Consider the following 12359-nt stretch of genomic DNA (forward strand, 5'->3'; position numbering starts at 1 on the left):
GCAGTGAAAGCATTCCTGACCCACCCAATTATCTCACATCTCTGAGCCTCATTTCCTCAGCTACACAGAGTAAGACAAGGGGAAGGGAATGGCCTTAAATGAAACCCACAGCATTTTCCAGTGCCCTTGAATACAGGGTTCTGAGCAAGGGGCTTCAGGGAGGCAAAGGCATTAGTGTCAAAGAGTGGGGACTCTGGGGCCAGATCTCCTGGCTTGGAAGCCTAGTTCCACCACCCATTTAAACACATTACTTAGTCTTTATGTGTGTCAGTTTCTTCGGGAGTAAAGTAGGGATCATAACAGAACTGTTTAATGGGGTTCTTGGGAGGATTCATTGAATTCACAGAAGGCACCTTAAACAATGCTTGGCATGTAGCTAAGAATTAGACATGGGTCAGACCCTTGGGGGTTTGGAGTTTAGTTTGGAAGTCAAGAAACACACACACATACAAACACGACACAGAAACTTTAAAGATGAACATTCACAATTGAAAAAAAAAAAGGGAGAATCCCTTTTCTTCTTCCACTCTAAAGTAAACCTAGCAGCTCATTATCCTGAGAGAGAAGAGGCTAAAACATTAATGGCCTTCAAGGAAGATTCAGATAAGTTGGTGGATGACAAAACCATAACCATGTGCTAACAAAAGAAGCAAGGCATTTGGGGATAACCTCAGGATTTGACATTAATTGTGACAATATTAAATAGCGAAAGCTAATACTTTATAGCATTTTTTAACAGTTTTTAAAGCACTGTCATGCATTTGAACAATTGTGTTTGGAAAGGGCAATTACTATGTCAAATTCTTCCCAAACCTGGTCTCAAATTTTGATCCTCACTGCATTACATAATGAACAAAATTCTGGTTTTACAGATGAGAGACCACAGGGGTACTGTGACGCTCACGTGCGATGTAGCAAGTGAATACACTCTAACTTTTCAAAAACAGGTGTTTAAAAATGTGTGAGGTTATCGCACGTGGTAGCTCAGAAATCATACATTCTCCAGTGATGTTTGGGAACCTATACTCCTACCCCCCCTCCAAGACCCCTGCAAGGGGCCCACAACCCTCCCGAGGGCCCTGTTGACACACTTCTCTCACAGAGAACTCTCTCTGGCTCTCTCTGGGTCTCTAGACTCTCTCAGGCAGGTTGTGAAGGAGCTGATCTGACCCCACCTCAGCCAAGCCGCCGGCCCCACCTCTGAGCACCGTGCCCTTCAGGAATGTGAGTGCCTGGGCCTGGCGCCTGCCAGTGTGAGGTAAAGGTGCACTGACGGCATTGCTTTCCTTTCCTCTAAAGTCTCAGATTCCTGAAGCATGAATCTGCCTCTAAACACCTGCGATCTGAGGCCCACCCTTGGGGAGCACCACTTATTCAAGGAGGTGCTTCACGGGCCAGGCTGCACTGGAGGATGCTGTTTTGGGGATGTCTCACCCAGGAAAGGGCATCCTTATTTTCCAGGAGCAGAGCTCTCAGTCATGACAATTACACGGTGACACTTGGACGCCCACAAGGGTGGGGACTCTGAAACTACTTCTAGCTCCCTCCTCCTGCAGAAATGGCAGCAGTAGAGTCCATCAGACCTGGATTTCAAGTAGGCTCTGGAGCCAGACTGCCTGGGTTCAAATTCCCACTTAGCCACTTCCGAGCCCTACGATTTTAGGCAAGTAACTTTCATGCTCTGTGACTCAGAAGAGAGTAACAGTACTTCACAGAGTTGTTAAGAGTGCTTAAGTGAGTTCATGAAAACTTCCTGGCATGTAGTTAGCACATGATGAATTTCAGCAATTTTTGTCCTGTGATTTTGAGCAGGCCTTGAAGCCTCAGTTTCCTCATCTGTATAATGGGGAGTAATAACACGATGCTGAATTCACTCTCTTTTCTCCCTTTGGTAATACTCATCACACTTGTAATTATTCATCTGATGTCTGTCCCCATTCATGCTGCATATGCCCGCAGCAGGGCTGACTAGAGTGCCCAGCACATAGTAGGTGCTCCACATTCATTTGACAGAGGAATGGTATTGCTGTCAGGACTGAATGAAACGATGAGATGCAGTCTGGTCTGACAAGGAATCCTAATTTCACTGTGTGTGTGTGTGTGTGTGTGTGTGTGTGTGTGTGTGTGTGTGTGTTTAGGTCTCTCTGTGTGTCTTAAAGAGGGATTTGGAATCTCAAGAAACATGGGCTGGTTTCCTAGCCTAGTCCTTACTACCTGTGTGACCACAAGTGAATACCTGACCTGTCTGAACTTCAGTGCCCTCCACTGTAAAATGTTGATGGTGGAACTGACCTGCTTAGGAAGATCAACCAAGACAGGTATGGTAAGTATCCAGTCCTGCACCCACTTCCTAGCTGGTGGCCCCCACACAGCAGCTCCCTTCTCCACTCCTCTGATTTGTATGGATTGAGCCAAATGCACAATAAAAATTATAATAATGAACACTTATTGAGCACTTACTCTGTGCCAGGCACTGCAGTAAGAGCTTTCTCATTAAAACAAGGCACTAAGTGAGACTTAGGAGAAGGAGTCTTTTTGTAAGCAGGGACGGGGTTAGGGCATCGAGACAGCATTTACATATACCCTCAGAAGACAGAGAAAATGCTGACTGTCTCTTGTGCTTGTAGAAAGGGAAAAGCTGGTCTGTGATGGAGGTTATGGGTCCACCACAGGCCCTCCGTGAGGCTTTGTCCAGGGCAGCTCTGCATTTACCCACATGAGCTTCTACTTAGGAAAAAAAAAAGTTCTGTTGCTTAAAATAAAAATAAATAGGGGTGCCTGGGTGGCGCAGTCGGTTAGGCGTCCGACTTCAGCCAGGTCACGATCTCGCGGTCCGTGAGTTCGAGCCCCGCGTCGGGCTCTGGGCTGATGGCTCAGAGCCTGGAGCCTGTTTCCGATTCTGTGTCTCCCTCTCTCTCTGCCCCTCCCCCGTTCATGCTCTGTCTCTCTCTGTCCCAAAAATAAATAAACGTTGAAAAAAAAAATTTAAAAAAATAAAAAATAAAAATAAATAAATAAAATTAAAAGGCCTGGAAATCCTTCACATAATGGAAAGAACACAGGCCTGGAGTTAAAAACCTGGCTTCTGGTCCTGGCCCTGTCACTAACCAGCCCAAGACCTTGAACAAGTCAGTTCCCCTTTTGAGCCTTAGTCCCTTTATAGGTGAAATGAGGAAGTTAGATATGTAACAGTTTCTGAGGCCTTTTTTAGCTAAAATATTCTGAAAGGGTGTGACCTTCTGTCTCTGGCTCTGTCTCTGATGGAACTTTCCAATCAAAACCCGGACCAGTACATAACGATGCACTTGAATCAAGAGAGGGTTGAAATGGAATAGATCTTAAGCAGCCACTCAGCCCAGGGCCATCTTCATAGATCCTTGTTCTGAGAAGATCCTCTTCCATCTTTCAGCCCTGATAGAATCCCTTACATCTTGGTCTTTGCCAAGTTCTAGGAAATTTCCTCACAAACTTCTATTTATCCTTCAAACCCCAGTGTAGATATCACAGACATTTAGTCATTCAGTGACTATTTATTGAATACCTACTATGTGCCAGGCACTCTTCTAAACGCTATACAGTGAACAAAACACAATCTACGCCCTGTTATTTTAACGTGGAAGGTGTTTTCTATCCAGCCCTTTGCACAGATGTCTGTATTTACACAATTAGGCTTTAAATTACATGTCAGCCTTCCTATTAGACTGTCCACTCTACGAGGACAATGGCTATATATACTCCTTCCTTCATCCTTAGTTCTCCATTGGAATGTCTGGCAGATGGTGTACACTTGATACATTTTTTCCCCTGATGATATAAAGAACCAGGAGCACATAATGCCGTCATTAGTACTCCATCCCAAACAACAAACTGGCATTTATTAAGTATTGAGTATCTTTTCTGGACAAGACTCAGTACCTAATACTTTTCTACTTAGATTTTAAGATGGCATGTTTGATTATTTGATTAATATCTTCCCCTTGCTCATTACACTATGAGCTACACGAGAGCAAGAGATAGGTCTGTCTAGTTTACTGATGTAGCAACACCAACTGATATAGGTATTAAGCACACAGCACTCAAACATGTTGAATGAATGAGTACTGGGGAACGGAGGGGCAAACTCAGGAGATGCAAAATCATGCGAGTTGCAGTCTTCAGTACGAATCAGTCTAGGCGGGTCCTAGAAGCACAGTAGATACCATGTGCTTATTAGAAGGCACTCATGAATGGGAGCTGGGCTTCCAGTAGAGTAATAAGCACCTGACAGTCAGCTAAAACAGTGCGGTGAACGACAAAGGGCTGCATTCTCACTACTAACAGATTAAACGTTAGACAATGGGCTTTGGAGCCAATAAGATCTCAGTTCAAATCTCATTTCTGCTACTTACTAGCTGAGTTGAGTCTTCGGGTGATACTTAACCCACCTGAACATCTGTTTCCTCATTGGAAACACGAGCCCTGAATGAGCAAATGCATGTTATGCACATAGTATAGTGTCTGGCTTTTAGTTGAAGGTGCACAAATGTTAGCTCTTACTGTTTCCTGCCATTAAAGCAGACCCACAACATCCTCCAGCCCTGAGTCAAGTTCCTTTGTCTCAGCAAACCTTTTTTTTTTCTTTTTATCATCACACAGCTCCCATTTAACTGTCCCTACCTTTTGTTTCTCTCACAGGGACTGATCATATACCCTACTTTTCCTGTTTAGATTTTTATTTAACAAGTATTTTTATTATATTCATTATGTACCATATTCTATTCTAAATGCTTGAGATTTTTTTCCAGTTTTATTGAGATATAATTGACATCCAGCACTGTGTAAGTTTAAGATGTACAGCATAATGACCTGACTCACATATGCCATGAAATGGTAACTACAATAAAATCATCTCATATAAATACAAATTTTTTTCCCTCTGATGAGAACTCTTAGGATTTACTCTCTCAACTTTCATATATAGTGTAAAGCAGTGGTGAATAATCATCAGGTTGTACACTACCTCCCTAGTCCTTATTTATCTTGTAACTGGAAGTTTGCAGATTTTAATTCCTTAGTTCCTAGGACAACCCTCTGCAGTCAGTTACCATTTTACAGATGAGGAAATTGAGGCCAGGAGATTTCAGGAACTTGCTGAGGGCGCACAGCTGGGAAGTGGTCCTGCCAGGATTCAAACCCAGGCAGTCTGACTGAATGCTGCATTCTGGAACCCGAGGGCCACACTGACTTTCTGCCTCACAAGGTCCACTAATCATTCTCTGAGCCAGGCGCGGCCCTGCCAGCTTGAGCTGAAACTGCTTATGGGAGGGACAAGTGGGCTCCTGCCTCCCAGCATCTCTGTTCTTCTGAAGTGAGCAGAGCCATGTAATAGTGCAGCCCAGCTGTTAGGAGAGGCCCGTAGACTTCTATAAGAACTGGGAGGTTGTATGGCTTAGTCAAAGAGGGTATTCCAGCTCTGCTCTGAATTCCCCAGAATTCCCCGCCAATGGGAAGGGAAAGAAGGCACATCCCACGCCACCCTCTGGGTTGTTGCTGTTCCCAACACATATTTCTTTTGCATGAGCATAGGGCGTGGTGCTAGAGATAAATTCTTGAGCAAGACATCTGCTGCCCTTGAGTACAGGATGGTGTTGGGAGACAAGCAAGGACACGGGCCATTCAAAACAGTGCTGTGAGGGTAGCCCATGCAGCTCCCAAGTCCCAGGCTGAGCTGACTGAAGGAGAATGTACAGTGAAGCTTCTAAATGCAAGCATTAGAAGGGAATGAGCAAGATGGGTGGGAGTTGGCCATGCCAAGGATATTCTCTGAAGGTGGCAAAACAGGTTTTTCAGGCAAGAATGGTGGACACCTCGACACCACAGCCTTATTATGGAAAATAGTTTTTATTAGCCCATTTTTCAGATAAGAAAATGAAGGCTCAGGAAGCACCTTGCTTCAAGTCACTCTGCAAGTAATTGTTCCAAAGCATCCACACCTGAGAATAGAAGCTTTTATGAAACATGTACATCAAAGGGTGAGGGCACTAGTGGGCAGATTTAGAGACCCTTATAGACCCAGCTTCTAATGGAAGATCTGGTACTGTCACTGACCGTGGTTGGGAAAGGCTACTTGAACTTTCTGAGCTCCAATTTTCACATGTGTTGGCATCTGCCTCAGGGTCAGTTTCACTTCTATTGGCAAACAGAGCAGATCTGACTATGCCTCAAGTCAGAAGTTGCACATCAGTGGCCTGAATTAAATACAGCCCCTGGAGGCAAAAAGAACCAGTGATTTAAAATTTGTTTTTAATATTTATTTATTTTTGAGAGAAAAAGAGAGAGCATGAGCAGAAGAGGGGCAGAGAGAGAGGGAGACATGGAATCCGAAGCAGGGTCCAGACTCTGAGCTGTCAGCAACAGAGCCTGACGCGGAGCTTGAACTCACAAACTGCGAGATCATGACCTGAGCCAAGGTCGGATGCTTAACCGACTGAGCCACCCAGGCATCCCAAGAACCAGTGATTTTAGACAAACTCTACAGATGAGGTTTAGAGTGGTTCATTACTTTCCCAAGTTTGCATTGCTAAAATGTGGCAGAGCCAGAATTTAAGCAATGCTGGTCTGGACTCAACGTCCATGGTCTTAAAGCAGCACATTCTCTACTGTTTTTGTACAGAGCAATGGCAACTGACACTCAGCCTCTAGGTCTGGGAGACATTAGGGAGTAGTGGGGACTATGGTGAACTACAGAGTCCATGCCTTAACTAAAGGAATGCTTCTGTGATTGATCCTGGGTAAGGCCAGCAAATGTTATGTGCCTCATTTTTATCTTCTGTATAGTGGGCATAATAATTAAGCCTACTTCATAGGATTATCTTGGAAACTAACATGCCTACTACACAGTAAACATTATATAAGTGTAAGCCGTTACTATTGTTACTATTTGACCAATGACTTTGTCTGAATGCGCACTTAAATATGGTATGGTGAGCTAGGAACACCCTGATGCACAGCATCTCTGCAGCCTCTTCTTCCTCCTTTTGAGTAAAAACAGGGTCCATGGAGGGATCGGGGAAAAGAACCAACATCTCCAGGCCATAAGCCACGAGCTTCATGCATCAGCAGCAGCCTTCACAGCTGGCTGCAAAAGCCCCTCAGTGAGCTCATGGTTACCACCGGCCGCTAGGCTGAAAAGAATGTGAGGTGCCACGGGCAGTCTTCCAGGGACCCAAGAAGGGAGGCCTCATCCTTTCAGGATGTCTCAAGCTTCAGATAAAACCCTTCCTGTGTTCCAGCTCATAGCTGGCAGAGGCAATCGGCAATGACTGATTGCAATGGGTGAGATGTCGAAAAGATGTGTGTGTGAATCAAATGCCAGCTAGCGGAGGCAAAGCATGCATTCAGGAGGCTGGTGGGAAGACTATCAATTGCACAATGGTTTGTTTTGCACCTACTATATATTCGGCTCTGGGCCAGGCATTTAGGAGGTAATGAAGTTCACCTGTCTGTACTGCTTCTGCACACTATAACAACAATTATCTCTCTTGATCCTTGGCACAACCCTACGGTGCAAGCAGGCCTTATTTCCTGGGTAAAGGCAGGTAACAGCAGAAATTACCAAGCACAGCAGAAACTAGATACCTGTTGGCCAAACTTGTTTCCTTTGCCATCTGAGTACCCAGCTGGACTACATTTCCCAGCAGCCTTTGTGGTTGGGGCTGGATGTGACTGAGTTCTGGCCGCTGGAACACCTGCCATACTGGTGAGAATGATGAAGAAGACTGGCCCATAAAAATCTTTCCAAGCAATCCTTTTTCCTCTCTTATCAGCTAGCAGATGCAGACAGCCTGCAGAGGATTCTGAGGACCTAGGGATGATGGAGCCACAAGACGCAAGGGGCCCACCTGGGCTTCTGAGTAACTCATGAAGTTCTGCCACATGGAACTTTAAGTGAGTGAGAAATGGGCTTCTTCTGTATTAGGCCACCGAGGCTGTTTTCCCACAATTAGCCTACCCTAACATACACAGTAAAACCAGGACATGGATTTTAGAGGCATTTGGCCTCTACACCTGGTGTTTTCCCACCCTCTTTCCAAACAAGCAGACAAAGCCCCTTATGTTTGTAGGGTCTCTGGATTTTACAAAACATTTGGACAAGTAATGGGCCGGGCTCTTCCTCCACACCACTAACCACCGGGATGTAACTATCACCCACTGTGGGAAGTTTTCAAATGGGGTAAGGTGTGGGGGCTAGCCACAGCTCTGGCACCCATTACCCAAGAGCAGGTACCCTTCTCAACTAGTTCTGGGACAAAATTAAGCCCCAAAATCCAAAGGCATCCCTTGTATGTAATGAACTAACTTCTCTCTTGTCCATCTATAATGGTACAAGTTATGTACCAGCCCTGGAAGAACTGTGAAAGTACACATTCACAGAGTTTTCTGTGTGCTGTGGTTCAGAGAAGGATTCCCCCAACTGCCAGGCACTTCCCTTCTCTGAGTCTTGGTTTTCTCATCTGTTAACACCGCAGGGTGGAATCCGATGAACTTGAGAATTTCTGGCCAGCTGTAACTTTCTATAATCTCATTAAAAAAAAAAAGGCAATATTTTGGTTCTAGGATGGGTCAGACAGGTTTTCCACATTATTTCATTCAGTTGTGAAACCAAGAGGAGTAAGATTTGGGGCGGGGGGAATAAAAGAGCAGCTGGAACTCCTCACTGCCAGCTGCCTTCCACGAAGTTGGTATTCAGTAAGGTCCAGGTGGGTGGCAAACTGACATAGAGTATTATGTGAGCTTGTGACTTCACTGCGCTTACAACCTGGCTGGGAAGACAAGAACCACACATGCAAAACCCAGAAACATGGTAGAGAGTAGGGAGCAGAGTCTAGATGGTCAGGTAGCAGGGGGGGAAAGCTTTACCCTACCTCGCCCCGCCCACCTCCAATCACTGATTCTCTACAGACACAACTGCACCCAGCACTTGCTGCAGGGCAGACGCTGCTTGGGTGCTTTGTCTTCATGTTTCATTTCACGCTCCCAGGAGCTCTGCCAGGAGGGCATGACTGTCTGTGTTCAAAAAGGAGGGACACAAGAGGCACATGCATATTAAGTACAGGCCCAGAGCCCCCACACAGGTCATCTGAACAGGTGTGTGTGGCTGCAAGGCCTGTGTCTCTGCCCTCCTCTGTCCTAACCTTCCAGTTGTTCTGGCTTCTCCAGCTCTTGAAGAAGAGACGCTGGCATCCTGCCCTTTGATGGTCAAGAGTGACAAAGCCAGATCCCTGGGGAGACCTCAGCTTGCAGGGCACCCCTGGCAGAGAGGTCCATTCTCAGCTGAGGGGTGCAGCAGGGTAGGCATCCTCAGCATAACCCCCAACACATGCTGAGAAGTCCCTGAGACAAGAGAGTCAGAGGTTTGCACAGCTGGAGGCCTTGGGGAAAGGCCTGGGAGCAGCTGAAATGAACTGACCCCATCTGGAAGCAGAGCCCCCTCCAGGGACAAGGAGGGAGGGAAGGAGACAGGAAGTGGCTGATCTGCTTGTTCTCAGGAAGCCACAAGGCCTGAGAGAAGCCATTCCCTGGAAACCAAAGATCTGGCATTTCTCAATCTGTGCTCCTGGGACCCCCTGCATCATGTGCACCTGGCATTTTGGAAAAAGGGGATTCTCAGGTCACAAACATAATGAATCCAAATCCCTGGGAAGGGGGAACAGGAATCTGCATGTTAGAATAGCTCATCAGATGGTTCTGAAGCTCACCAACGTTTAACAACTGAAATCCTCACTTCTCTGAAACAATTACACCCAGTTCTTCCTTAGATGCACTACTCATTTCTGCCGATTTGTCCATCAGTGATCCTTAACCCCAGGAGAAAAGTAATAAAAAGGTTAATTTTTACTGAGTGTTCATCATCTGCCCCATATTCTTCTAAGCACTAGATGGATCAACTCATTTAAAATCTTCACAGCCTCCCTATAAGATTAGTACTATCATTAGCTTCATATTGCATATAAAGAAAATGAGGCGCAGAAAGGGTAAGAAACTCTAAGAAGTCACACAGTAAGTGGCTGGTCCAAATATGGACCCAGGATCTGACTCTCAAACTTGAGCTCTTAACCCCTATGACACACAAGCATTATGGGAGATTCCATTTATGGAAGACCCACTTGGTGCCAGACGCCTTTCCAGGCACTTCGGGCATTAAACAGACATTCACTGAATGTCTTCGATGTGCCAGGAACTGTTGTTCAAAGCAAGGTCTGGCCAGGCCGGGACCAGGATGAAGTAAGTGAAGTATTCAACTTGGGCACAAAATTTGAGGGAGAGGTGACCCAAAATTCAGTAACCAAGGTAAATAATATTTAAATTCAATATTTAAAGAACCAAAATCAAGAAACTGTCTATGGGCTGGCCACCTGTCTTTGTAAATAAAGTTTTATTAGAGAGGGATAATATAAAAAAAAAAACCACTCAAACGTTCATACCCTAATGGAACTCACATGAATGATATCATCCAATCTTTACCACAATGGCCCCAAAGGGCAGGTATTAATATCATTACTGTTTCACCTACACTAACCTCCCCATGGGTGGCTAATGATTATAAAAGTTAATGATTATAAAGGCTGACAACATGCCAGATGCTGTTTTATAAGTACCTTACAAATATTATTTTATTCCTTACAACCTCCTTGTAAAGAAAGGGTCATCATCATCCATATGGTAAAAGTAAAGCACAAATAAGTTTTATAATTTGTCCAAGGCCAATACAACCAGTAAAAGGCAGGGCTAAAATGTGAACCCAGGCAGCCATACTCCAAAGGCTATACTCTTATAACCGGAAGAATAAGTATATATGTGAAACTACAACCCACAGGCCAAATCTGGCCAAATCCAGCCCACCATCTGTTTTTATAAATAAAGTTTCATTGGCACACAGCTATACTCACTCATTTATGTACTGTGTAGGTCTACTTTCATGCCACAACGACAAAGTAGAGTAGTGGTGACAGAGACCATATGGGCTGCAAAGCTCAAAATATTTGCTATTTTTACCCTTAACAGAAAAATTCTGATAACTGCTGCCCTTACCTACTATGGAATAACCTGTGATCAGCACAGAAACTCAGAGAGTAAAGTTATGTGCACAGTTAGAAGGGAACAGAGATGGGATAGGAACCCAGTTGTGTCTCTGAGGACCATTACTTTTCAATCTCTGCCTGGCTATGTACTCCCCCATGAATGCCAATGCCTCCTTGTTTCCCAGAGCTTACCACGGTGCCTGGCCCAGGAAAGGTGCTCCACAAATGTTCACTGAATGAATGAATGGTCGAGTCTTAGGATATCATATTGTGATCAAGCCTAGAGAAACAATTAGACGGATCCTACCCAGGAATATCCAGTCTTCCTATTATCTCCATTAGGAGCCAAGACTCTTGAGGTCTTGTTGCTATGGTAATCTGTCCCAATAGCCTAAATGGATTGGTAGGCTTAAAGTGTTCTGAGGATGTCTTCATTATCTGTACCTAGCATGCTGTCCATCCCAGATTAGAGAATCTCAATGGTCTCCAATGAAATATAATCATTAGTCTAAACACTCAACTTAAATTGCTGTGCCCTTGGCACTAGAGTTCAGGGTCCTAGTCTTAGGACCTTGTCTCAATCAAGAGTGGGGATCCGGGAGCTGGAAAAACCTGGCTAAATCCTGGCTCCTTCTCACCCATCAGCGGTGTGACCTTGAGTGCGTTCCTTCACCTCTGTGAACTTCAGCCTCCCAACCTGTGCCACACAATTCATTGCAGGGAAAGAATCTATGCATAGCTAGCAAGCACAGGCCACTGAGTAGGCCTCAGAGGACGGCTGCAATTCTTTGTTGTGATGGAGACAGTTTGGGAGAGCTGTCTGCTAAAAGACCCCAAATCCATTATGCATGTTTTATCTTTGTGCTCCCAAGGTCTTGAATAAACAATGTCTTCATCCAGTTTTTTAAAAGACACTAATTCTGCCTCAGAAAAACTACCCCCTCCCACCCCAACTGAAATTTGGCCGGCTCTGTGCCTGGCTGTTGGCCTGGATTTCCAAACACTGTCGGTTTAGCATTTCTCAAATGTATCCCATTAACACTATGAACCTGTCAGCCCTCCCTCCTCTCTGAGCTCAGGTCTGACCTGCACAGCGAGAGATGGGGCCAGCAGTGTGAAGTCAGCCTCCTGGACTTGCCTTTGAGAAGCAGGGTGGTGCCAGGGTCAGTCTGCTTGGGACTGGGGGGCACCTATCAGCATTTGCGTGAGGGGGTGCGCCCAGGTCAGACACAGACATGGGAGGTGTACTCAGAGATAGTGAGGAAGCGTATTGGAATGAGGGGGTCTGGGAAATGGGAG

At 45.3% G+C, this 12359-nt stretch overlaps 1 protein-coding gene across 2 annotated transcripts in view; it reads right to left on the reverse strand.

Moving 5' to 3' along the window:
• SYN3 (synapsin III) overlaps window positions 1-12359 on the reverse strand; it is a 465836-nt gene that overhangs the window by 339053 nt on the left and 114424 nt on the right. The gene's annotated exons all lie outside the window — the stretch shown is intronic.

The sequence above is a fragment of the Felis catus genome, chromosome B4, assembly GCF_018350175.1.
Source record: "Felis catus isolate Fca126 chromosome B4, F.catus_Fca126_mat1.0, whole genome shotgun sequence".
Classification (NCBI taxonomy): Eukaryota; Metazoa; Chordata; class Mammalia; order Carnivora; family Felidae; genus Felis; species Felis catus.